The sequence below is a fragment of the Ambystoma mexicanum genome, chromosome 6p, assembly GCF_040938575.1.
Source record: "Ambystoma mexicanum isolate Mex_15411 chromosome 6p, UKY_AmexF1_1, whole genome shotgun sequence".
NCBI classification, from domain to species: domain Eukaryota; kingdom Metazoa; phylum Chordata; class Amphibia; order Caudata; family Ambystomatidae; genus Ambystoma; species Ambystoma mexicanum.
The window spans coordinates 575,815,809-575,842,164 of record NC_090935.1 but is presented as its reverse complement, the minus strand read 5'-3'; the positions used below and the strand labels follow the sequence as shown (position 1 = coordinate 575,842,164).

Below are 26,356 nucleotides of genomic sequence, written 5' to 3'. Positions count from 1 at the left end.
GAAATGTCCAGAATTCCCACAGTATAGGCACAGCTGTAATTGCCTTCTTCTTTCCCGTTCTTTCTGGGTTAATGGTCCTTTTACTACTCCTATTTGCATTGGTTCCACGGAGTCAGTCCCTTTAGCAGAGCTCTGAGGTCTTGAAAGTACCCGGGTTTCAAATCTGGATCGATTGGCCTTCCTGTTCTGTAGCCGATGATCTAATTGGACCACTAGGTCTATATAATCTGAACAGTCTTGCGGCGGATTCACCACCTGAGCTAAAACGTCTTTAAGTTCCCCACGTAGACCTCTGTAGAAGAGCGTGATTCTCTTATCTTCAGGCCACCTGGTCTCAACCACCAGTCTATTAAAGGACGCTATGTAAGCCAGGAGATCCTGATTACCTTGTCTGAGTGACAGGAGTTCATTGTCCAAGGCCTGCCCCTGCGAATGTCTTGCGAACAACTTTTCCATACTGGTCTGAAAGTCTTGAAAGTTATAGAGGAGCGGGTCATCCTGTGTCACGAGAGGAATGGACCAGTCTGCAGCACTACCGCTAAGATAGGAAAGTACAAACGCTACCTTGGCTTGGTCCTTTGGGAATGCGGCGGGTCTACACAGAAAGTGCAAGCGGCATTGATTGATGAATACTGCATATCGCTTTGGATCACCGGAAAAACATTCGGGCGGGGCCAAAGGCACATTCCCTGGCAGATTAATTTGCACCGGATTACTTGAGGTTGTAGGCGTGCCGCCCCCTCCATAGAGAGGCAGTGGCGTCTGTCCCGCTTGAGCCTGTAGCAACTGTCTGGCCAGATCATCAGTCCGTTCCTTGGCCATGATCAACTCCCTTTGTAAAGCGTTTGTTTCTTGGCGAGATGCGTGTACTTCTGCCCTTAGTTCCCCAAGCAATTGAGCCAGTTGATCTGTGTCCGAGGTTTCCATTGCGCCTGGGTGGGAATATTGCGGTAGGCTTCGCGTTCTGTAACGCTCACCTGAATCCCTCGGAGGCGCAGGTCTGGGCTGGGGGTTCTCGGAGTCTTCTAGGGTCACGCGCAGGCCTCGAATGCCACCCTGGAAAGGCCCTCTCCTCACTGAGATCTTGATCTGAAGGGTGAGGTGTCTGCAATTGGGAGAGAAAGGGGTTAATAGGATATATAAGCCTGACTGGGCAAGCTGACTCCCCTTCCTGGTACTCCCCACGTAGTTCGTAGGCTAAATGTGCTCACCTTATATAGGTGAAAGCGGAGCTCTCCATCCTGCGTCTTTGCAGGGGCGCCGAAGCCAGTTACTTCACTGGTTAATTGTCCAGCCTCTTGGTTGCAGAGGATGAAGATTTGGAGCTAGGCCGTCGTTAGCAGCACGAACGGCGGTTGCTTGAATGGAGAGCGATGGAAAGGCGAAGGTATTGCTGGCAAGTAAGTAAAAAATGTCAATTCGAAGTTTAAAGCACTTCTTAATGTCTCTTTTCCTTTTGCAGGTTGCAGAAGCAGCTGGGTAGAAAAAGTAGATGTCGAGGAATGCGCCGAGGAGTGAGAAAGATGAGAGCTGCCCAAAACACGTGCGTATGGATGGAGTTTTGTATTTCTTAATGATGTCCTTTTGTTTTGCAGATGCGAGTAGCAGCGTCGGCAGAGGCGAGAAGAATGCAGCGCAGGTAGGAAAAGTTTCACGATGGTTACTAACCAATGTCCTTGCTTCCACAGGGTGCCAAAAAAATGGAAAGCTGCAGCCCGTGGCTTGAGATGCACCGATGGATTGGGTAAGTGCCGCGCTGGTTGTTGTCTCGTGCAAACCTGGTGTTCTTTTCCCTTCTCAGATGCTGCAGAAGACGAAGATGGTATTTCAGAAGGTAAGATTACGGATTTCTCTTCCCTAGATGCAGAAGTTGCAGATTCTCTGGAGCTGACACGGTGAGCGTCTTGCTGCTATTGCAGAATAACGCGAAGCACGTTGCTCTGATCGGGCGTGGTTTAAATAGTCCTACTGGAGTGCTTAGGTGTCTCCTTCCACAGCAGCCTCGCCCAAGTAAGAAGTCCCAGCTTCCAGAATAGTTCCAGTATCCAGTCCCAGGGAGTGGTGCTGGCCACACCCAGAAGGTAAAGTAGTTCCAGCCACGGATGGATGAGGATTTCATCCTGCAGGGGAGTGAGCAGCACGGTCTGCAGCCGGTAGGTCCACCCAAGCACCATTCCTTACATCATGAGCCCGGCACGTCCTGTGCCGGGACTGGGTCCCTGTCCCTTTATGAGCCTGGCGCCACTGGCACCAGGACAAGGTCCATAAGGCCCCTATGGGAGCCGATGGGTGCCTGAAAATAAAGTTGTGACCCAGCTTCCGAGGCAGTTGGGCTAAACCTGACTCCTTGGAGGCTGCGGTCATGACAGTAAATCAAATAGCGCGATTGGCTTGAAGGGCTTGTGCATGAGAGCTATAAGCCTATATTCAGATCCCAGTACACAATAGAATGTTGCATAAGAGGGAAAAGATGGACAAGTCCACCAAAGTATCGTCTGATGGCTGGCTTGGCAAAGGAGACCAGCTTGTCATTATTTGAGAGGTATGCCCCGATAGCCACTAGATACAGTCTGTTTGATGAGACTTGAGTGCTGATTCCTATAGTCAAGGAGCATTCCTCTGTGTTAATTTGGAGTAGGTTTCTTCTGTAGATAAGTGATAGGGTGCGGGAGAGAAAAACAACCCTGACAATAGATTGTGTTACCAATTAGAGAGACAAACAGGTGTCCACAAGCTGGTGGAAGACTACCGTCCCCTGCACACCTAATTTTCTTGTGATCTAATCAACATTTCAAACCGTTTTGCTAATTACTTATGGATGCCTGTTGCATTTAACTTTATAGAAATAATTTCTCTTCAATAGTTTTATTTCATCAGACTAACTCAAGTTTAACCAATTCACAAAACACATAGAGCCACTTATATGATGCATGGATTACTGATTTGAGAATCTTGATCATTGTCTAGTTGAAACTATTGTTGTTTGAAAAGCAATTGTGTACAATATATTGTGTTTGAAAAAATATGTTTACATAAATAATCGAGATTGTTGATGTATGAAAACTACTGAAGTGAAATTATTTCTATAAAGCTGAATATAACAGACATCCATAAGTAGTTGTAGCATTGTAGCATTGTAACACAAGGACTTATAACTGATGAGGAATATGAGTACCTCAGAACAGATCATCCGGTCATGCCAACCCTCTATTTCCTGGCCAAAATTCTTAAAACCTTTGACACTATTCCAGAGGGCAGACCAATCATGAGCGGAATAGGGGCAATAACCCAGACACTAGCCAGATACATCAACAATGTGATACAACCACTAGTCACCAAGATACCAACGTACCTAAGGGATACCATGCACACCCTGGAAATACTCTCAAAAATCCAATGGCAACCAAACTTCATGATGGCCACACTGGGTGTTAAGGCCCTGTATACATCCATCAATCATGAACTAGCCATAACAAGCCTAGGATACCTACTCAAGCATGAGTCAGCATCACACCTTGACCAAGTGGAAATGACCAAATCCTTTCTCAAATTCTCACTGACTAACAACATATTCATTTTCAATGGAGAATATTATAAGCAAACCAAGGGGATCGCAATGGGAGCAAGCTATGCTCCAGCTCTAGCTAATTGCTTCATGCATTCGTATGAACAGGAACATGCAATGCGAGAAAACAAGTTCACCACCCACATTGTCAACTGGGCACGATTTATAGATGATATCATCCTCATATGGAAAGGAACCAAGGAAGAATTGAACCAATATGTGGAATACCTAAATGTGAACAACTATGGCATTGAGCTAACCAGTCGCATTAGCACGGATCAAATCGACTTTCTGGACCTAAGAATCGCTATTGAGGACAACAGAATAATAACCAAAACCTATCGCAAACCAACAGAGGTAAACTCAACCTTCCATGCGACAAGCTGTCACAGGAAAAGTGTCATACAGAATATCCCTAAAGGGGAATACATCCGTGCCAGAAGAAACTGCAACACTGAAACATTCTTCACAGATGAATGTGACTTGCTGGACCAAAGATTCAAAAGTCGAGGCTACTCCACCAAAAACCTCACACTAGCCAGGAACGAGCCACTAACATTGACAGAGAAACATTGCTCTCGCCTAAACCAAAGAAAAAAGATGCAAACCACACGATCCGATTTGTAACCAGATACAACAAAGACAGTCATGCCATCCAAAAAATTCTAACTAAACATTGGGACTTGCTCCTCATGGATGAGCACATCAAACCCCAATTGGAAACATACCCCAGCATGTCATTCAGCAGAGCACCAACATTAAGAAATCTACTTAGCCCATCCTTTCTTTCCGAGAAAAATATCTCCGCACAGGACTGGCTAAGTAAACTGACGCCAATTGGCTTTACTAAATGTGGAACCTGCTCAATGTGTAAATATGCCACCCAAACTAAATGTGCTGAATTCATAGGCAGCCCAACATTCAAAATCATGGAGCACCTAAACTGTAGAAGCAAATTTGTAATCTATGCATTAATCTGTGTGTGTAAAAAAATCTACATAGGAAGCACCATCCGGGAATTGCGTACCCGGATAAGAGAACACATGAACAGCATACACTCGCAGGATCCAAAACTACCACTGGCCAACCACTGGCAGAGGAACCACCAGATGGATGACAAAAGCCAGATAAGCTTCATAGGACTGAAAACCGTACGGCTGGGAACCAGAGGAGGAGACAGAATCAAAAGACTCAGACAAGAAGAAGCACAACTGATCTGCCGTTTTAGGTGTGTTAAGAATGGCCTTAACAAGGATCATGATTTCAATGTCTTTCTGTAAAGCCTTTCCCTTCCTTATCCAACCAACCAGTTCCAATTTCTCTTAACCAAACCAACACCCATGACAAACACTAGGACAATCACGGCCTCACAAGGAATTTACCATTCCAAATACCTCCATGGACCAGGGAACACCCTCCTTCATCCATGAACCTGACCATTCTCCCCACTGACAGCCAGTGCGCTATTCCCAAACTAGACCCATGTCCATTGGACCTACGAGGACCTTCTAAGTCCAGACAAGCACGCTCCATGCCACTCGACACCTCAAATTCAGGACAGCCACTGACAGCCAGGGCATTATTCCATGTGCAACAATTGTTGCCACATTTCTTTACCACCAGGTAAATCAGCCTCCCAACTAGAACATCGCCCAATCCCTTTTGCGACACCCTTCCCTGAGCCAATGAGCCCGATCCTCCAATCACGGCGCCCCGTGCCATAAGAACACTAATCCCCTCGCGCATGCGCAGGCTACACCCCTCCACAACGAACATCCAGCGTACTGCGCATGTGCCATCCTCGCCGCTTCTTCCATGTAATGCGCCCTCATGCAAACAGGGACACTACTCCCCCACGGTTGTGCAGGCCACACACTGCGTGACTCGGCAACCACACGTTAAACATTTAAGATGGCCGTCAGACGGGCACTGCCTAGGAGCCACACGGACCTAGGATACAAGCAGCACCAGGTAAGCCTCAGGGCAGACCCTCACCCGCCGTTGCGCCCAGCCACATCCATCTTTTATGGATACAGCCACCGCTCCGCTCGGACGGCCAGGCACTCAACCACTAAACCTTCACTCCCGAAGCACGAGCTACAAGGAACCCTCATTAGGAAGCTGCGCTTTCATGCCCCAATCATGAGCGCAGCTCGGCCCCCCCAGCCACCACACTTGATCCATTGCCAAGCGCCCGCAAGAGGGGAGCACAACTCCAAACAGGCAAATCTTTGCCTGTCTATTCATCCATGCATTATCTTAGACAGAACCGTTGTGTTTTTACAACTATCACCAGACACCCTAACAGCAATCCTATTGCATTTCAGGGCCCAACAGGAGCCACGCCTGTCAACAGGACAGCACCAATATCAGGACCAGGACCCCACATGGGGCTCAAGACCTTTTGACAATAGGTTACAGGCTTCTTTCCTCGCCACTCCCAACCCTGACTACAACCGCCTACCACTTCCTTGCTAACCTTGTTCTGTTATCTCTCCTCTTTTCTCCTACTTTGAATTATAATTCATTACATCAAATGCTTTTTTGAATCATGTGCCACCAATTATTCACTTCACTCAAACACCACTGCACATGCACCTTTATAACCTATGTCACAAATGTCACCAAACACATGATTTTTGAATATTCATCAGCCTTGATAAAGACTCGCGGGTCGAAACACGTGTCGGCTGACAAACAAGGCGCACCATTGCCTTTTAGTGTACTTAACGCTTATCTGATGTAATATTAAGAAACAATTCGATACTATCATTAATAAAAGCGAACCTTGTATCACTTTAACCAAAGTGTTAGAACGATCATTTCAACTACTGGAGCAAGATAGCCAGGAGACAAACTTTCCTTTTTTTCGACATCCATAAGTAATTAGCCAGATGGTTTGAAATGTTGATTGGATCACAATAAAATTAGGTGTGCAGGGGATAAATCTATCATCCCTGACATCAAAACAATGTTAGATAAGATCAATGAGGAAATGGCAAAGTTTAAAACTTTCACAATCGATAACAAAATCTGGAAATTAAAAAGAGACATCCAGAACTACAAAGAGGAGGCTACATACCTGTACTTGGTCCCTGGGTTTTATCAACAAATCAACTTGAACCAGGGAAACAATAGGGGTACTAATAATACAAGAACGTATAATAAAAAAAATCATCACATTTTCCATCTGGTCTAACAGTAGCGACTCTGGCTCTAATAGTAGCACACCAACCAACAACAGAGGTGGTAACCAACAAAGGGGCCAATTTGGTCAGGGAAGGGGAAGACAGGACAAGACCAACAGCCAGGCAACCACAGTATGCGGACACGACAGTGGCAGACTCCTCCTCAGAATTTGTGATATTTGACGCCAATTTGAGATCAGCCTGCTGAGCATACTACAAAGGCAGACAGATTCAAAACCGAGATTGAGATGCTGAATTTTTTCAGTGTTTTAAGATTGAAATATTTTTTTCATGATACACAGGAGAAAGATCCAAGGAGCACAAATGAATCTGGTCTACAACTCCCTTGTCTGCAATGGTTTCACCTGAAATCATTGCCTTTGAAAACAGAGTTCTTCGAGAAGGGAATCATCTGTTTAGTACTAAGAATCACTTCAGGGACAACCTGTCAAAAGCAGAAAGAGGTACCTTTAAAAATCTGGAGACTAATGACTCCTTTTTGATTAAACCAGCAGACAAACGAGGGGTACCGTTCTCTGGGCCACGTCACTCTACGAGGCAGAAGTAAAAAAACAACTAGATGACAAGAAGTTTTATAAATGCCTCGCTGGCAATCCCACTAATGCGATCTTGGAAGAGATTGAAAGTTTAATGACCCATGCGCTAGGTGAGGGCTGGATCGATGACGACGAAAAGTCCTATTTGGTGAACACAGCCCAGTCACCACAGCATTTTATTGTCTCCCAAAAGTGCACAAACACGCCACTAGACCACCAGGCCACACTATAGTTTCCGCAATTGGTTCAGTGCTTGAACCCCTATCCATTTATGACGATACTTTCCCGAGTCCATTTGTTAAAAAGATGCGATTATACGTACAGGATACAACCTGTATAATTAAAATATTAGACAATCTTGAGATCTATGCAAAAGATGTTCTGTGACGTTAGATGTGGAATCCCTCTACAAGAGTATTCCACAGATGGGATGCATCCAGATCATGCACACATATTTTGAAAAAAGAGCCAACCGAAAGGCCCGTTCAGATTTTATCACGCAATGCATCAAAGTAGCCTTGACTAAAAACTTTTTCCTCCTTGAAGGTACGTACTACCAGCAACAGCATGGCACAAGCATGGGTGCGATCTTTGCCCCACACTTGTTAATCTGTTCATGGATGAATTTGAAAACAGATCAATATATGCTGATGACAATCCATTCAAACATCAGATCAAAACATGGCATCGCTATATTGATGATGTGTTCAATGCTCTGGAGTGGTGGAACAGATATGTTAATGGTATTTTTGGAATGGTTAAACGAACAGGAGCCGTCCATTAATTTCACGATGACCATAAATAAAGAGAAGATAGTCTTTTTAGACCTAGAAATATATAGGTCTGATAATAACAAATTTGGCACGACACTCTTCAAAAAGCCAACAGACAAGATCACACTCCTGTCATTTGATAGTTTCCACCCACAGAGCTTACGTGAAAACCTGCCCTTTGGCCAGTTTTTACATATTAGACGTAATTGTAGTACAACAGAAGACTATGAGGCCAATAGCAAACAAGTAGCCACAAGACTAAATGAACGAGGGTACCCTACACGTACCATTCGAAGATCGTTGAAATAGGTTTGGCATGTAAACAGAGAAAATTGCCTTACCAAACAGACAAAAATAAAGGATGACAAAATTACACGCTGTCTTGATATTGGGCAAAATCTTCCTCGGGGCCAGCCCTTTGAGAGCAAAAATACCCAATTCAGCCCAAAATACAGGTTCTATTGTGCTGAGCAGTGATCTCATGCAAGTGACAAATGACACCCTCAAAGTGTTATTAGCATATTTATTCTAAGCAGTGAATTTCATATACATTTGGGATTCAAGTTACAGAATATTACAAAGCATAACACTTAGAGCAATGCAAAATATAGTGAAACATGGAACTTAGATAAACATAGAGAAACATAGAGAAATATAGAGAAACATAGAGAAACACAGTCTTACGTCCCTTTAATCAGCACTGGGGAGACCTTGGGCCCTCATAAGCTAGCTGTAAACAAGCCCCGCTCAGAGGACAATGCTGAAGGACACCGTATGAGCCAATGCCGGGCACCTGTTTCTGCACGAATCAAGTCCACAGGCGATCTTCCCCTGATCCATGTGTGCATGGATATTTTATAACTTCTTGCTGTCAGTCACCATGACGCACAGTTCCAGAACTTTCCCTGTGCAACTGGCTCATGGAAAAAACCCAGCTCTCTCTGAGATGCTCCCTGCTCGCTCCTACCCCCTCCCTTGTTCCCATCTGCGCTGGCTGAGGAATGTCTTATCAGTACCTTCCCAGAGAAAAGGAAGATTAGCTTGGAGCCAGGGCTAACGTTAGTGAGGCTGAATATTCTAAGGGAAGCAGGGATGTATTAACCCCATCTGCAAGCTCTAAAAGGCATGCACTCATAGCTTAGTGTTTATAGCGCTTAAGACTGGCTATCTAAGCGCTATATAGGTGCCATGATGTTCCAAACACTCCAAAAACCTATTAGCTACATAGCTGGGGGCCCTCCCTGCCTGTCATATTCCTTGTGGCTCACTACTGCATAATGGAAGTGCTACAACAGACTACTGTCAGCATTTTTAGCACATACTTTGAATACACTATTGGCTTTCAGCGGCTAATGCTGTCATCTAAAGCCCTGATTGGCAAGGTTGCAATTTCGTGTATCACTACATTCCACCCCTATTCAACGTGTGTGCGACAAAATGCTGACTAATACCTATCAATATAGTATTTAGTGCAGCGATAAAGACCTTGGGGCTTTGCAAGAGGTTTAAGCAAACTATCTTATAGCGGTTAGTTAGCGTGGCATGCAAGGTAAAACACTACCTAAACAAAAATGTACACAAAGTGAACAGTGACATATACCCTTGCCAAAACCTGGCCTACACAAAAATACCTACACAAAGTGAACATGGACATTTACTCTAGCCAAAACCTGGCCTACACAAAAATACCTACACAAAGTGAACATGGACATTTACTCTAGCCAAAACCTGGCCTACACAAAAATACCTAAATCAATTTTGTATAACTGATTGTCAGTTAAAAAGCAGCATGCAGTTAAAATGTCAAGGCAATCCAGTGTAGTCTAATCTACAATGCACTATTGCATTTATGTATGGTTACCAATTCTAAAACCTGGCAGCCTTTCACCCTAAGGGCCTACCCTCCCCCTGATCCCAGGGCATTCAAGCGTGACTATGGGCTGTGTGACTAGACACTTCCCCCAGGTAGGTGGAACCCAACCAGAAACCATCTAATTTCGTGAACAAGGTGAACCCATGGGCACCAGGTTGTCTAAATAAAAACAATTCTACTAATTTACATCAAAGCATGGCATGTGTTATTCATGCAATCAAAAGCAAGCAATTCAATCCATATGTATGCTGGTAACTGTAGCTCTGCGTGCCAGTGTGTGGAGGATGGTCGCCCCCACCCAGTAAAAAGCCAACACCTGCTGATTTAACAATGTTTGCCATACAATGCATTGTGTGTATTTAGCAGTCTTGTTGACCTGCCCTATGGCAGACAAAAATGTCTTCATGTCTAAAATTCTGTTATCTTCAATTGGCTGTCAATACTTGTAGCAGTGCTGGGCATATCAATGGGCCCCACTAGGCCAGAAGTTCTATAGCAGAGCTGGCATCAGAATCCATAGTGGCTAGCTTATTGTGCACAGTTTCTATGTCACAAGCATATAAAGCTCCTGCAATTAATGAATCTAGCTCCCTAGCTACGCGCACTCTAGTGATGGGCCATAGAAATGGACTCCATTTGTAGCAGCTTGGTAGTACTAAGGAAACATTGCCTCATGATAAATCTATGTCTAAGTGTAGCACTGTAATAATGAAGGTGTGCATTACCAGTCTACAATTTACATGTTGTCTTACTACTGGAAAATCTAACAGGTTCACAGTGTCTACCTTCTGTGACTTGGAGAATACCCTTCTTCAAGTGGGATATCTACCATATACAATATTAACTTTAGCCACAAACACCATACTACTATCCGGCAGTGGCTGTTTCATCACACCATGGAAAAAATTCATTTAGTCAAGTTATAGTTCATTAAATCTTGGCGAGAACACTCGCTGCAGTTCTTGGTCAGAAAAACATCACATTAGACAAATTAAACAAATGGTATCCATTCAGTGACAAAAGATGCCTGACAATGTGCCAGGCCAGTACTCTAACAATTCCATGTGGATACTCATTTGCAGCGCTTTTCCAAAGAATTATTCCAAATGTTTACAATCAAAAGGTGACTCTTTGCATTAGTGTGCTGGAGACAGCTGTCCCCACAAAAACATGAAACTGGTTGGTTTAACAAAAAACCGTGTCACACTCTGTGTCATAAAATCAAACATCAAGTCAGTCATGGTTTCATTTACCTGCCTTAAGCTGGCTGTAAAAGTATCCAGTGTTTCAAAGATTACCATTTCAAATTATAGCTCACACACTTGGCAGCATTACTTCAATTAAGAATCTTAACCTACGCACAGGTGACTTTGATGTGCGCACCCATCTTATCTCAAAATAAATTACGCTCCTGCTTGCATAATTCTGCTGCCCCAACAGTTCATAAATCATTCTCCTGCCTACGTGCAATGTAGAATATTTTTTTTTTCAAAAAACAAAACATCTCTGGTTAAAGCCATTCAGTTGGAAGAGTAAAACCATTTGGTTTTTTCAGATTCATCTCAACAGTGCATTTAAAAACCATTTTTCAATGTGTTAGCATTCAATTGCTGTGTCACACAGCTGTATGTGGTGCCTGATGTTACAGTCCACAATTCATTGTCCATAGTCCTTTAAACAAGAAAGGGCAAAACATGTCATTTAAATGTGTAGCATCAAATACTTGATAATTAGCCAAGTCTGCACCGTGCCAGTTCAGCAAAAGTTATTACTCTGTTGGACACTATTCGCAGGTTACAGCATTGAGTGCGGTGCAGGGCACGTTAAAGTTGAAATAGCATGTCGCAGTGGCTCGCTTTCTCTGAGAATGCGTCTGACCCTTCTTTGATCAGTGTCACCCACAAACTGCACATTATCTTCCTATATTATGAAATGTCTTGTCGTGCTTTGCCTAGGCAAAATACAAACAGAAATGTTAGGATGTCATCAAAACTTCAATATCAGCGTTATCCACCCCTTCCCATAATACCACCCCCATCTTCAAAAAGTCTCATCAGGTAACTACACACTTTGTCATTGCTACTGCAATTATTTATCACCTTTCTGCATGTTTCTGGGGGCTTATTTACACTCAACCATACGGGGTGTAACTGCCTAATCACAAACTCATTTGTGCAATGCAATCATAGCTGGTCAATGGTACCTCAGACTGATCTGTGCTTTTACAAAGCCATATAGTAAGTACCCAGGTCGCACAATGCTTTTCTTTTTCACCAAAGCGATCACCAATGCCAGGCGCCAACTTGCTTCCAGTGTCCCATGATCTTGGTTTAGGTTGCCCTGCTGGCATCACTCAATTTTTCAAAGGTAAAGTCTTTCAGTATTTATCTTTCTTTTCTTAGCAGTGTCTTTTCAAGCCTCTGGTTTTTTCACTTGTCATTTTTTTTTTTTCAAAGGGCGTTTGCTGTTTTTGAACCACTCCTTTGAGTGCGATAGTCTGAGTCAGTTTCTTTTGTTGCTTCAACAAATCATTCATTCTTGCACTAAGCCGTGTGGCTTCTGGATCATGGCTAATGTGCAGTGTTCATGTTGTACTTCAAAGCCCCGCTCTGCATGTTGTCTCTTGCAAAACGGCTAAGCACTTTTGTCAGTTTTGCTTCCATCTGGAAGGCCATAATGTCTTTGTCAGTTACTCCATCCCCTGGCAATGTAGCTTGCAGTTTGCCAGATGTGTATTTTCTCTTCTCAAAGCGCCTAGAGGTTTCTTCTCCAGTGCACAGCGCTTTACTTCAGTTCACATCACATGGAGCATTGGAATGCAGCTTGCACAGCAATAGCGCTTTACTTCACTTCACATCACATCACATGGGAATGCGGTTTGCACAGTAATGTCTGTTGGAATGGGCAGCTGTCTTTTCTTGGCCCATTCACAGATGCATAGGTAAATGTTCAGATGTGATGTGCCCGTCTGCCATCCTGCATGAAGCCTTTGCTCCGTACCACAGTTTACTGGGCAAATTCTTTACTTTTTGAACGGCTCTCTGTTTTTGCTCCCCCTTCCTCAGGAATGCAGGCATGTTTATCTTTCGTGTGCACCTGGCAGCGCCATTAGCACGCAGCTTATCTCTTTTGCCTATAACTCTTATACTGTGGCGGCTTCACTCGTTTCAGACAGTTCATCCAAATTAACTCTTTCTTGTACTGTTTCTGCTTTTGTTTGCCTTCACGCACCTCGCCCAAGACAGCTTCAAGGCACAAGCTCTGCACACACAGCAAGACTCTTGTTTTTCAAAAGCGGCACTTTTCTTGTCATTTTTCTACTCCATGTAATTTTGCAAAATGTCAAAGCGTCTTTTTTTTTTCTTGTAATGTGCGATCTTTCAAGAGAACTCACAACCCATTAAATCTTTGTGCTATCTTATCACACACAGATGTTTCATTCTGTTGTACCATTGCCAAACTATAACCACTCAGTTCAGTGCATTTAAAAAATAAAAATGCCATATTTAGTGCAGCTCCCTGCACGTTTTTTTTTCTGCAAGAACAACCCACACTCTATTGCTTGAGGGCTGTTTAATGTGTCAACAACATTTTTCCCCATGTATCACAGTCAACAGGTCACTATTTTCAAAGCATACATCACTTTTAAGGCAACAGCACAAATCCATGGCATAGCATGGGGACAGTCAAAAATACTCCAGGGGCAATTTAGAAAAATATAAATTGTTTTTCCCCCCAACCATTGCAAGCTGGTTCTGCAATTTCAAATCAGTACACAAAAATCGAAAATCCAAATAACATTCACTCACTTTCCTTTTTAAGTGAGTCTCTCACCCAATAAAAGCATGGCACAGCCTAAAATGCAATATAACCATTTTAGTGTGTTTCCTTTAAACAGAATTTGCCACCATTAGCACATGGAATTTTACAGTTGCCAAAAGAAAGAAAAAAACTCTTTAGGCTCTCAGCACAGATGTTACTCATTCTCCTAAGCATGGCTCATTCCCCTTCCTCATTATTCAGGAATGCCAACCCTTCAAAAGCATATATCAAAAAAAAAAACGAACCTTCGCCTCCGAACATTACAGCCCCCACTCGCTAGCACACTGGGGCTGAGTCAATGGTTAAATCACTATTCACAATTTGCATGTCAAATCCCTGCAATTATTTTTTTTTTTCCTGCCCTCATGACAGAATAGAGATGAGAACTCCGTCTCATTATGCATTCCAAATTACAACTTTAAACTTGGGAAACCACATGATAAAATTCTTTTTCTAATTGAGCATACATCTTTCTTAACCATTCATCGGAGTGCTTTAAACAAAGCCATTTCCCGCTCGTTTATTGCCTTGTACTCCCTGGCACCAATCCCATGACTGAAGGGAGTCTTAACCACACAAGCTATCGGCCACGGCAAGCCGACACAACATTGCTGCCTTTTGAAGTCTCAGAGCTGCAGTGAGACCATCAAGGAAATGCGACAGCCTGCTCCCCACTCTACACTGTGTTCTCTCACACCATTTGTCATGTCAGCATGGCACTGCTCTTCACAATCCCACAAAGCTGCCACCAAATGTCTTGATATTGGGCAAAATCTTCCTCGGGGCCAGCCCTTTGAGAGCAAAAATACCCAATTCAGCCCAAAATACAGGTTCTATTGTGCTGAGCAGTGATCTCATGCAAGTGACAAATGACACCCTCAAAGTGTTATTAGCATATTTATTCTAAGCAGTGAATTTCATATACATTTGGGATTCAAGTTACAGAATATTACAAAGCATAACACTTAGAGCAATGCAAAATATAGTGAAACATGGAACTTAGATAAACATAGAGAAACATAGAGAAATATAGAGAAACATAGAGAAACACAGTCTTACGTCCCTTTAATCAGCACTGGGGAGACCTTGGGCCCTCATAAGCTAGCTGTAAACAAGCCCCGCTCAGAGGACAATGCTGAAGGACACCGTATGAGCCAATGCCGGGCACCTGTTTCTGCACGAATCAAGTCCACAGGCGATCTTCCCCTGATCCATGTGTGCATGGATATTTTATAACTTCTTGCTGTCAGTCACCATGACGCACAGTTCCAGAACTTTCCCTGTGCAACTGGCTCATGGAAAAAACCCAGCTCTCTCTGAGATGCTCCCTGCTCGCTCCTACCCCCTCCCTTGTTCCCATCTGCGCTGGCTGAGGAATGTCTTATCAGTACCTTCCCAGAGAAAAGGAAGATTAGCTTGGAGCCAGGGCTAACGTTAGTGAGGCTGAATATTCTAAGGGAAGCAGGGATGTATTAACCCCATCTGCAAGCTCTAAAAGGCATGCACTCATAGCTTAGTGTTTATAGCGCTTAAGACTGGCTATCTAAGCGCTATATAGGTGCCATGATGTTCCAAACACTCCAAAAACCTATTAGCTACATAGCTGGGGGCCCTCCCTGCCTGTCATATTCCTTGTGGCTCACTACTGCATAATGGAAGTGCTACAACAGACTACTGTCAGCATTTTTAGCACATACTTTGAATACACTATTGGCTTTCAGCGGCTAATGCTGTCATCTAAAGCCCTGATTGGCAAGGTTGCAATTTCGTGTATCACTACACACGCGTAACCTCCTTTTTGCCCATCAGTAACAACTTGCGCAAAAGCGTGCTGTCAAAGTCGCAGATGGGCTCTGAGCTCAAGCACTGTTCCTCACCTGAGCTGCTGGACTCCTTGATGACCAGCTTCTTTCTTCCTGTTGTCTTCAGGCCAGATTTCTTTTTGTGGAGGTATGGTCTACCGCAGGACGACGCCACCGTGTCCCGGCTGAGAACCAGAAGACCAGCAGCCCCGGTCCCGCAAAAAGACACTGTCCTCTGCTTGAGTAAGCCACAGGAAGGCACTGTTCCGGAAGAGAATCCTTTTGGAATCCACTCAGGAGAATTCCGTGCCGCAGAGGAGCAGGTGTGTCCAGGGCTAGAACGTGTAGGAGACCAAAAGGGACTGGCGGAGAAAGGTAAGCAAGGGAATAACTGCAGGAGGATGCTCGGAACATGGAATAGAGAGAGGGGAGGAGAAAGCAGGCGCGTAGAGATGCGTGTGAGCGGGAAGCCAGGAAACAGAAAGGGAAGCCAGAGGAAGGAGAATGCAGCCCAGGGGGGCCCGAGGCAAAGAAAAGAAGGCTTAGCAAAGCCAAGAGAAAACACTAGCGCCGGCAACCAAAAAGAGTTCCAAACAGTTGCAATGCAGCGAGCGCTGGGAGCAGAATGGCTAAGAGCTCCTGGCGGCGGCCATTACAGCAAACAACTAGACCGCTGCAGGAGGAATGGGTGAGAATGTGGCAGAACGAAGAAATCACAAATACTTAGAATACAGCCTCACGTTCATTTTTTCTAGCGCTCGGGGACCCTGGTCATCTTAAATGAACTGCTGCCCATCACCATGTGTTATTCTTCAGCCAACCCTTTAGATGACAGTGACTCAAGGAGCCGCAGGGGCATTTCAAGCTCTGGGCACTTGTTCGATGCAAGTCTACGGAAGAATCCACCCCGTGGGTCATGTGTGTCATGTGTGCATGCCTTCTTGTACCTTCGTGCTGTCAGTCAGCGGGACGCAATATTCTAGAAATTTCTCAGTGCAAAACATGTTTACTGTTGGAAAAACCCAACTCGCTTACTCTCCAAGGTGCTCCCTCCTCCCCCATCAGAGTCCATCTGCAAATTCAGGAATGTCTCTTATCAGTGCGTGCAAGGTCATGCTTCTTCTCATGCGAATGAGGGCCTGTTTAGGGAGGCTGGCAGTGCCACCGTTTCAAAGAAAGAATATTCCAGGGGAAGCTGATGCAGTATGCATTGCAATTAACTCCTAGTGAGCAAGCTTCACCGGGCCTTCACTCTGCTAGCTAGTGTCTATAATGCTACAAGGCTGGCCATTTTAGGCACTATAATGCTTTAAGCACTTGCATACATGCCTCTATTAGCTACTAAACTTGGGCCTCTGCCCTGCCTTTGCAAGTTATGAATGTAACCTTCTACCGCTTTGATGCCTGCACGTTCAATGTAGCTCACTATGCTTGGTATGTAGGCACTACTAAATCATTACTAATCCATATATAAAGGTCTGTTTCTGCATTTAGTACACACTTCGAATACGCTGTTAGTCTTAGCTGTTAATGCAGCCATCTAAGGACCTAATATGTAATATGGTTAGCTCAGCAGGCTAATGCACCTGCGAAAATACAACTTCCTTCACACTACATTCCACCCCTTTGCAAAGTGTGGGCAACAATGCTGGCTTATAACTATCTTCATTTTATACTGTGCATTGATAACTGAGGTAGTCAAGGACCTTAAAGCTTTCCAAGAGGTTTAAGCAAACTGTCTTCTACCGGTTAGTCAGCTTGGCATGCAAGGTTAATGTAAACCCTACCTAAACCAAATGTATACACTATGAATAGTGATATCTAACCTAGCCACAACCTGGTCTACACAGAATACCTACAAAATATCTTCTAACTGATCATTGTTAATAAGCAGCATGTGATTAATAACAATGCAATCTGGTGTTGGTCGATCTGAATGAGATATTGCATTCATGTACGGTCACCAGCTCTAAACCTGGCACCCTTCCATTCTGTGGCCCTACCCACTCTGTGGGCATACAAGCGTGACTATGGGTTGCGTGGTTCTGGCTAATCTAATTTCATGAGCAAGATTAACACATGGGCACCAGGTTTCTAAAATAATCAGTTCTACTAATTTGCATCAAAACTCAATTATTGCTCTAACAATCAAAAAACCAAAATGGCTTATTCTAAATGTCTACAGTTAAATGTAACTCTCTTTCTATCAGTGTGATGGAGACAGCCGTCCCCAGAAAAATAAATTACACTTGCTGGTTCAACCAATTGTGTCATAAAAAGCATGTCCATTATGGTTTCATTTACCCTCCATAAGGCTGCATAAATGTCCTCGTAGCTAAAAACTCTACCATCTCCCATTAGAGCTCATACTCTTGGCAGCATTTCTTCAAAGCAAAACCTCAACATAAGCTCAGACAGCTCATTTAAGCACTCATGTTATCTCAAAGTATTGAATGCTCTCGCCCACACCCTTGCTGCCCCAACAATTCATAAATCATTCTCCTGGCTACGTGCAGCATAGTAATTGCCAAAAAAAACAACTCTGGGTAAAGCAGCTGGGTTGGAAAAGCAAAACATTGTGGTTTCACAAATCCATCTCTAAATGCATTTCACCAATAATAAAACCATTTCTGCATCCCTGCAATTCAAGTGCTGTTTCACGCAGCTGCTTGTGTCACATTTGGTTATGTTACAGTCCACAACCCTTTGCGGTTTGCGGTAGCCGGTCAAGTGGCACAGTGAGACATCCGTGCAGAGCCTGTTAATGCAGGTTCGAATCCCGGCGGGGCCAAACTCAGCCTTTCATCCTTCCGAGGTCGATAAATGAGCACCACACACTGTGGGTAATAATAAGCAGCGCTCAGATACCTGAGGGTTCGTAGCGCTATATAAATGCCTAATTATTATTATTATTATTCTCCACAGTCCTTTAAACAAAAAAGGCATAACATATCAAAAAGGTAATTAAAACCATCAACTGAAATGTTTGCGAATGTACATCATCAAGTGTCTGACAATATGCCAAGTCAGCATCGTAGCAGTTCCATAGACTTATTCTGTTTGGCACTTCTTGCAGGTTGTAGTACAAATGTCTTCACGTAAAGCAATAGCATTGAGTGCGGTGCAGGAAATGTTCAGTGTTCACATGGCACCACCTTGCAGTAACCCGCCTTCTCTGAGAATGTGTCTGCTTGACTGGTTAGAAGCACCCGAAAATTGATCACGCCAACCCCTAATCATGGCACGCTACATTCTTGGTTTTTGCCTAGTAGCAGAAACAAACAGGAATGTTAGAATTTCACAAAAGTACAATATCAGTGTTATACACCCCTTCGCTTAATAATTCCCCCCGCATCAGATATCTTATCAGGTGACTACCCACTTTCTTTTCATTGCTACCACAACCACCTTCACCCTTTTGTGTGGTATCGGGGGCTTGTTTTTCTTCAAATACTGGGGGTGTAACTGCCTGTTCAAAAATCATTTGTGCAATGCGATCATAGTTTGGTCAATGGTACCTCAGATGGACCTGTGTTTTTTAAAAAATATATTTTTGCAAAAGCATACTAAAAGTACCCCAGCAGATCACACCTCTCAATAGATCAATGCTTTTCTTCACCAATGCGGCCATAGTTACCAATGACAACTTAATTCCAGTGTCTCATGATCTTGATTTGGTTTGTCCTGCTGGCATTACCCCATTTTCAAAGGTAAAGTCTTTTAGTCCAATACTGCCTGTGGTTTGCTTGCACAAGCGGTTTTGTTTATCTTTTCCAGTTTTCCATACAACTAGTGTCTTTAAAGTCTCTTGTTTTTCACTTGTTAGTTTCCCTAAGGGTGTCTGCTGGTTTCTCAAATCACCCCTTGAGAGTGTTAGTCTGAGTCAATTTCTTTATTTGCTTCAGCAAATCATTCATTCTTACACTAAGCCTTGAGGCTTCTGGATCATGGCTAATGTGCAGTGTTGACGTTATACTCCAAAGCCCAGTTTTGCATGTTGTGTCTTGCAAAATGTCTACCTTTGTCAGATTTGATTTAATCTGGAACGCCATAATGTCTTATCAGTTACTCAATCCCTTGCAATGTAGCTCGCTAATGCTGGCTGTGTTTCTTCACTTCTCTTCAAAGCGACTTGGGGTTTCGTTTCTAGTGCATAGCACTTTACTTCACTGCATATGGGGCACTGGGATACAGCTTGCATGGCAATGTCTCTTGAGATGGGCAATGGTCCTTTCTTTGCCCATTCATCGGTTCCCAGTTTCCCTAAATGTCCAGATGCTTGATGTGCCCAGTCTGCCATTACTTGCAGCATTACTTTTCTTCCGATGTTGTCACTGGGCGAATCTTTGCCATTTGATCAGCTCCATTATTGAACAGTTCAGCATACTGGTGTCAGAAGGCATGCGTGCATCGGCATGCCCAAGGTAAATCGTGCTCTTTTTCACCTTCTCAAGCACAGAAGCTACCGCTTTCAGTTCAGCATACTGGCTTGCCCCCCCCAACTTCTTCTCTCATTAACAGTGTTTCTCGATGGGGATGGAATGTAACTGCTCGCCAGCATCTCTGTTCTTTCTCATACTCGGCAATGCAGTTCTTGAAGCAAGCCTGTTCCTTTGCTCCTTCTGCCAATAAATTATAAGCGGGTGTGTCTTTAAAGGGAGATTCTGGCAGGGCTACAGGGGCACTCATTTCAGACATTTCCTCCAGATTTACTGCTTTCAACATCTGCTCCGCCAACTCGGAAACCCCCGTATTGCCAGTCTTTACGCGCTGCTCTAAACACCACTTCCACATAACATGAGCAGCATTTTGCGCCTTGCCACTTCTTCCTCCCATAGCGGTTTCACGCACCCAGCACGTGACAGGAATTTGTGTGCACATTGGGCCTCATTAGGAGGTAGGCGGTAGCCGTGCCATTATTAAGGGCACGGCTGCCGCTGGAAATGATTTTTTACCAGCACCCAGAAAAGGGCAATAACCCGGTCATGCCGACCTTGGCAGACCCAGTAATTGCCATTTTCTGGGCACCGGTAATAATGATTCCCCATTCCCATTGAGCCCAATAGGGCACCGGTAATAATGATTCCCCATTCCCATTGACCTCAATAGGGCTCAATGGGAATGGGGAGGATGGTAGCAGCGGTACTGTTCACAACGGTACCATTGCTACCATCTAGTTCTGCTTGCGGGTGCCGCTCCGCACGCCTGGTCTGACCAGGAGTGCAGAGCGGCACCCGCGAGCAGAACTCATAATGTGGTGGCATGGTAACAACGGCACTGGTAGCACTACCAGCGCCGTTGTTGCCTTACCGCCACAATCGTAATGAGGTCCTTTGTCTTCTCAAGCCACAAGCTCCACACAGCAAAATCATTGCCGACACAAACTTCCAGTTCAAAAGAGGCCATTTTTGTCATCAGATTCAACCCAATGTAATTCTGCAAAGCGTCTTTAGCCTGTTGAAAAGCAGTCTTCTGATCAATGTCCCATTCAAAAGCATATTTCTTCCTGGTAACTTTGTAGTTTTGCTTTACAATCAGACTCCAGTGTGTGATCTTTCCAAATAACCCTCAACCCAATTAATCTTTGCGCTTCCTTATCACACACAGGTTTTTTAATCGGTTGTACCATTGCCACAATAAAACCAATTATTTTCTTTACTGAGCCAAACCACATTGCAGTAAAAAATGTCACTTCTTGTGCAGATCCCTGCACGTTCTCTGCATAAATTGCCCACACTCTGTTCTGTCTATGGGCCGTCAGTTTCTCAGCAACTTTTTCAGCATGTGTCCCAGTTAACATTATAGCAACAATGTCATGTTTAATGCATTCATCACTCAATTGCAACATTTCCATGTCTTTAGCAACCAATCCATGGCAGAGACTGGGACTGTTCAAATACTCTTGGGGCAATTTAGTAAATTTAAATTGTCTGCCCCCCCAAACCACTGCAAACTGATCCTGCAATTCTAAATCCATGCACAAGTCAATAATCATATGCCATTTACCTACTTCTGCAGTGAGCTTTTAACCCATTGTTACCATGTCTGGCACAGCTAAATGCAATGAAGACAATTTTAGCCTGTCTAATTAAATTTGCCACCTTCAGATGGATTTTATAGTTGCCAAAAACAAAGTCTCTCAACACAGATGTTACTCTTTTTCCTAACAACTCGACCATTCCCATGATGTATTCAGGAATGCCAGTATTTAAAGCACCAGTTTCAAAAGGCGAACCATCGCCCGTCAACATTTCAGCCCCCCATTCTCATTCTCCAATACACTGGGGCCAGATAACATATTTGAATCATCATTTACAATTTTCATTTCGAAAGCTTTTGTGACGTTTCCTGCCCCTTATGCCAAAATAGGGCGAGAACTCTGTTTCACTTTGCAATCCAAATATAAACCTTTTAGTAGGGAAACCGCATAAAATGTTTTCCTAATCTGTGCAATAAATCCTTCTTTACACATTCCTCTGAGCGCTTGCGAACAGAGCCATTCCCCACTCTTCGTGTAGCTTTCTGCCCCCTGGCTTCATTCCCAAGCAGTAAGTCAGCCAAGCATTTACTGATTACCAAAAGGGAAATCTTTACTACAGAAGCTATCAGTCGCGACAAAACCAACACACAAATACTGCCATTTTTGTTGACTCAGAGCTGCAGTGAGGCAACAATGGAAATGTGACAGCATACCCCTCAACCCCTCAATCTGCACTGTGTTCTCTTACACATTTGTCATCTCTCCAGCATGGCATGGCTTTGCACCATCCTGCCGACTACACCAACTGTAGTAGAAAGGGGTGCAAGCACCATTTTGGGACCGGCCCACACACTATAGCACACCTCCCACCTCCCACCTCCCACTAACAGATTTGACTCTGCACGACAGCTATAAACTCACAACTGGAGAGATGACACCTTCAGCATAAAACTTAGTTTTTATTTGAAAGAAAGCAAAATATAAGAAAAGACAGTAATTTTAGCAGCAATTGGGAACAATAAAAATGCTTAGAGAAATCACAAATACTTAGAACACAGCCTCACGTTCATTTTATCTAGCGCTGGGGGACACTGGTCATCTTAAACGAACTGCTGCCCATCACCAGGTGTTATTCTTCAGCCAGCCCTTTAGATGACAGCAACACAAGGAGCCGCAGGGGCATATGAAGCTCTGGGCACTTGCTCGATGCAAGTCCACGGAAGAATCCCCCATGGGTCATGTGTGCATGCATTCTTGTACCTTTGTGCTGTCAGTCAGCGTGACGCAATATCCTAGAAATATCTCAATGCAAAACCTGTTTACTGTTGGAAAAACCCAACTCGCTTACTCTCCAAGGCGCTCCCTCCTTCAACCTCAGAGTCCATCTGCATGTTTAGGGAGGCTGGCAATGCCACGGTTGCAAAGAAAGAATATCTCAGGGGAAGCTGATGCAGTATGCATTGCAATCAACCCCTAGTGAGCAAGCTTCACTCGGCCTTCACTCTGCTAGCTAGTGTCTATAATGCTACAAGGCTGGCCATTTTAGGCGCTATAATGCTTTAAGCACTTGCATACATGCCTCTGTTTGCTACTAAACATGGGCCTCTGCCCTGCCTTTGCAAGTTATGAATGTAACCTTCCACCCCTTTGATGCCTGCCCGTTCAATGTAACTCACTATGCTTGGTATGTAGGCGCTTCTAAATCATTACTAATCCATCTATAAAGGTCTGTTTCAGCATCTAGTACACACTTTGAATAAGCTGTTAGTCTTAGCTGTTAATGCAGCCATCTAACGACCTAATATGTAATATGGTTAGCTCAGCAGGCTAATGCACCTGTGAAAATGCAACTTCGTTCACACTACATAAGTGCCCATGTGGGTTACTGTATATCGGTAAAACAAAGAGACCTACAAGCCAAAGAATTTGCGAGCATCACTCGTTTGTTAAAAATGCAGTGGCAGATAAACCCCTAGTGGCACATTATAAACAAGCTAAACATAGCCACAAGGATATATACTGGTTTATTATACAATCTGTTCAAGCCCACCACCGGGGTGTTGACAGAGATTTGAAGTTAAGAAAACTGGAACAGAAATGGATTTTTGATCTAAATTCTGTTAAGAAAGGTTTAAATATTGCGATTGAGTGGAATCTGTTTATTCATTAGATTCCATCAAGTGCAAATAACAATGTAATATGGCATGGGGCACTGATGTAGGCGTTCACAGAGCTGTGACAATCATAGAAGAAGAAGTAGAGTACTATATGCAAACCTAATTAGCCAGATAGCAATTATACTCTGTTTAGACAAAATAAACTGCAATATTAATTGAAATGGGAATAGACCTACTTTTCCCATTTGTAAGTAACGTTAGATTTGATAAAGCTTAACATATAAGAAGTAAATAACGTGAAGGTAATCCGCAGAATAAGAATTATAACATGTAATGAAGAGGGATACTCGACCAACACTTATTACCACAGGATATATAAAAGTAAATAGTGTCATGATGTGTATAGAAACACATTAATGTGCCATGCACATCGTGAAAAGATCATAAACAAGAACATCGAAGATGGCGTTCTGTGGCCCCTCAATGAATTATACTATGAAGTAGCGACCTAGTATTGCAGCATAGAGTATAATCCACGTGACGTATGATCACACAGTTGCCTCTCTGAATGAAAACAGAGTTTATAAACATGACGGAAAACCTTTTGCAAGTAAGTGCCAAAGTCATTTGCCCCTAGAAAATTGAATGTAAATTAGAAATAATTATGCAACGAAGTGCACATATGCTTATACAGTATACATTTTGCCTTCTAGAATGGCACAACATAGGCAGCAAAACAGCCAAAGATTGGGGAGAGACACGCTAAATAGAAGCTCGTTAAGGGATTGTAAATAACGCAGCAAAAACACAGCATACTTCATCCCATACAAACTCTGGCAATCTGAGGTAATTATCCCCGCGATTCGATAGATGTGTCTTATTAAATGGAAAAAAGCAAAAAGAAATGTTACCGTTAAAAGAACATTCAGTGAAATCATTAGCCACGTGTTATAGATCGGTTGGGCTGACGTTTCAAATAACTCTCCTCCCTTTCTGATTGTTTACATGAAATAAAGCGGGAAGCTCCGACTAACATTGGAATTGAAAACTGATACATTCGAACAAAAACCTGAGAGGAATACTTAAGCGGAATACATGCATAAATACCAGCCAAGACAACTGGCTATGGAATACATTCATTTACTATACTTCGGTCAGTGACGAGGTGAGCTCCTCACAAATTTAAAGTGTTATGTCTATATAATATTAGTCATTATGTTAATGTTAAAGCATATTTCTACCGTTCAACAAGAAATATATACCCGCCGTAGTGGGACAGTAAAAGATGTTCAGTAACCCACAGCCCCTGTAGTCTAATTCTTTGTGACATAAGACAGGAGTGATAAAGTAAATAAAGATCTTTTTAAAATCATTTCTTCCTATAGTGTGCAATAGAAGCCATCCAGTGAATAACAGAAAAACAGTATTCGAGAAGTGAAACTCTGCACATCACAAAGAAATTGAAGGTCAGTTTTTAACCACATCATTGGTAATAGAGATAATACAAGGCTAGATGTCCCTGTTTTTAATCAGGATCATTGTTCTGGTTCTTTACAGCACCTGATGCACATGTTATCATGCGTCACAAGACACGTACAAGTTGAAGACGTGCCATCAACAAGAAGTGTCCTGATGAAGGGTCTGAGGGAGCACGTAAATTAGATTTACCCATGGGCGGGCATTCACCCATAGATCCAGAAACACTACTAAGTGTTGACAAGATTCAAATTCAAACTGAGAGGGTTAACATATAGAAATGTGTCCCTCACTTTCATTACTAACCTCACTTCCTGCCTTTGTATGAGTAAGAGATGACTTATAAAGGTAGATATGTGAAATGGACAAAAATGTTGGCTCTAGTCAGATAAATTGCTTGTCTTTTATATATTTTTTAGTACGCTATTGTAGTAATTGTATGTATATTGGTTAAAATATGTATTTTTATACTGGTCCCTGTACTTCTTTCCAAAAGATTTAAGACAGATCTCTATACCTGTGTATGTGGACACTTATGACCTAGATGTGTGTGAGCTGGGTAGCTGTACTGTGGAATTTGCTATATGACTGTTTATTTTCGGTCCTCATGCTCTTTTGTAGTATACCTGCACATTATTCAAGGCATGCTTACACATAGAACAGTTCATACAATAAAAAATACCCTTAACTGTCAGTCCACAGAGGGCACCCTTTTGTGTGGAGTGTTTCTTATTTCTCATAATGCTAGGGCTCAGTTTGGTTTTCAGAGTGGGTTCTCTGTTATAAACAAATTAATGTTTGTATGAGATATAGTTCTTCAAATGCTCATCTAGTAACAGGATAGACCAATGTTTATGGAAAATCGTATACATGTGCTTGTCAGTTCAAGAAAATTGAGTAAGTATCCTGGTCTTGTTATCATCCTTCAATGATATATTTTTATATTTAGGAGTGAGCAATGCTGTTATATCTATGTTGGCAGCTCTTTTCATTGGCTCATTAATAGTTTTAGTACAGTAGCCTCTTTCAAGAAATCTCTTCTCAATCAAGTTCTTTTTAATATTGTTCTAAATTGTCCAACCATGAACTTGCACCAATACCACAAACAATTTAATAATACATAGTGATTCATGATTTCTGCCTCCAGATTTTATAACTATGGATCATTTATTTAAGCACTTTTGTGCTTAGTACAGCCGACAC

The 26,356-nt window shown here is 43.1% G+C and overlaps 1 long non-coding RNA gene across 1 annotated transcript in view; it reads left to right on the top strand.

The window, feature by feature from the left end:
• LOC138511610 (uncharacterized) overlaps positions 1-25,847 on the top strand; it is a 44,483-nt gene extending 18,636 nt beyond the window's left edge. The window contains exons 2-4 of the long non-coding RNA XR_011280639.1: positions 24,694-24,842; positions 25,063-25,143; positions 25,235-25,847. This is a non-coding gene — a long non-coding RNA (uncharacterized lncRNA). The remainder of the gene's footprint in view (positions 1-24,693; positions 24,843-25,062; positions 25,144-25,234) is intronic.
• The last annotated feature ends 509 nt before the right edge of the window (positions 25,848-26,356 follow it).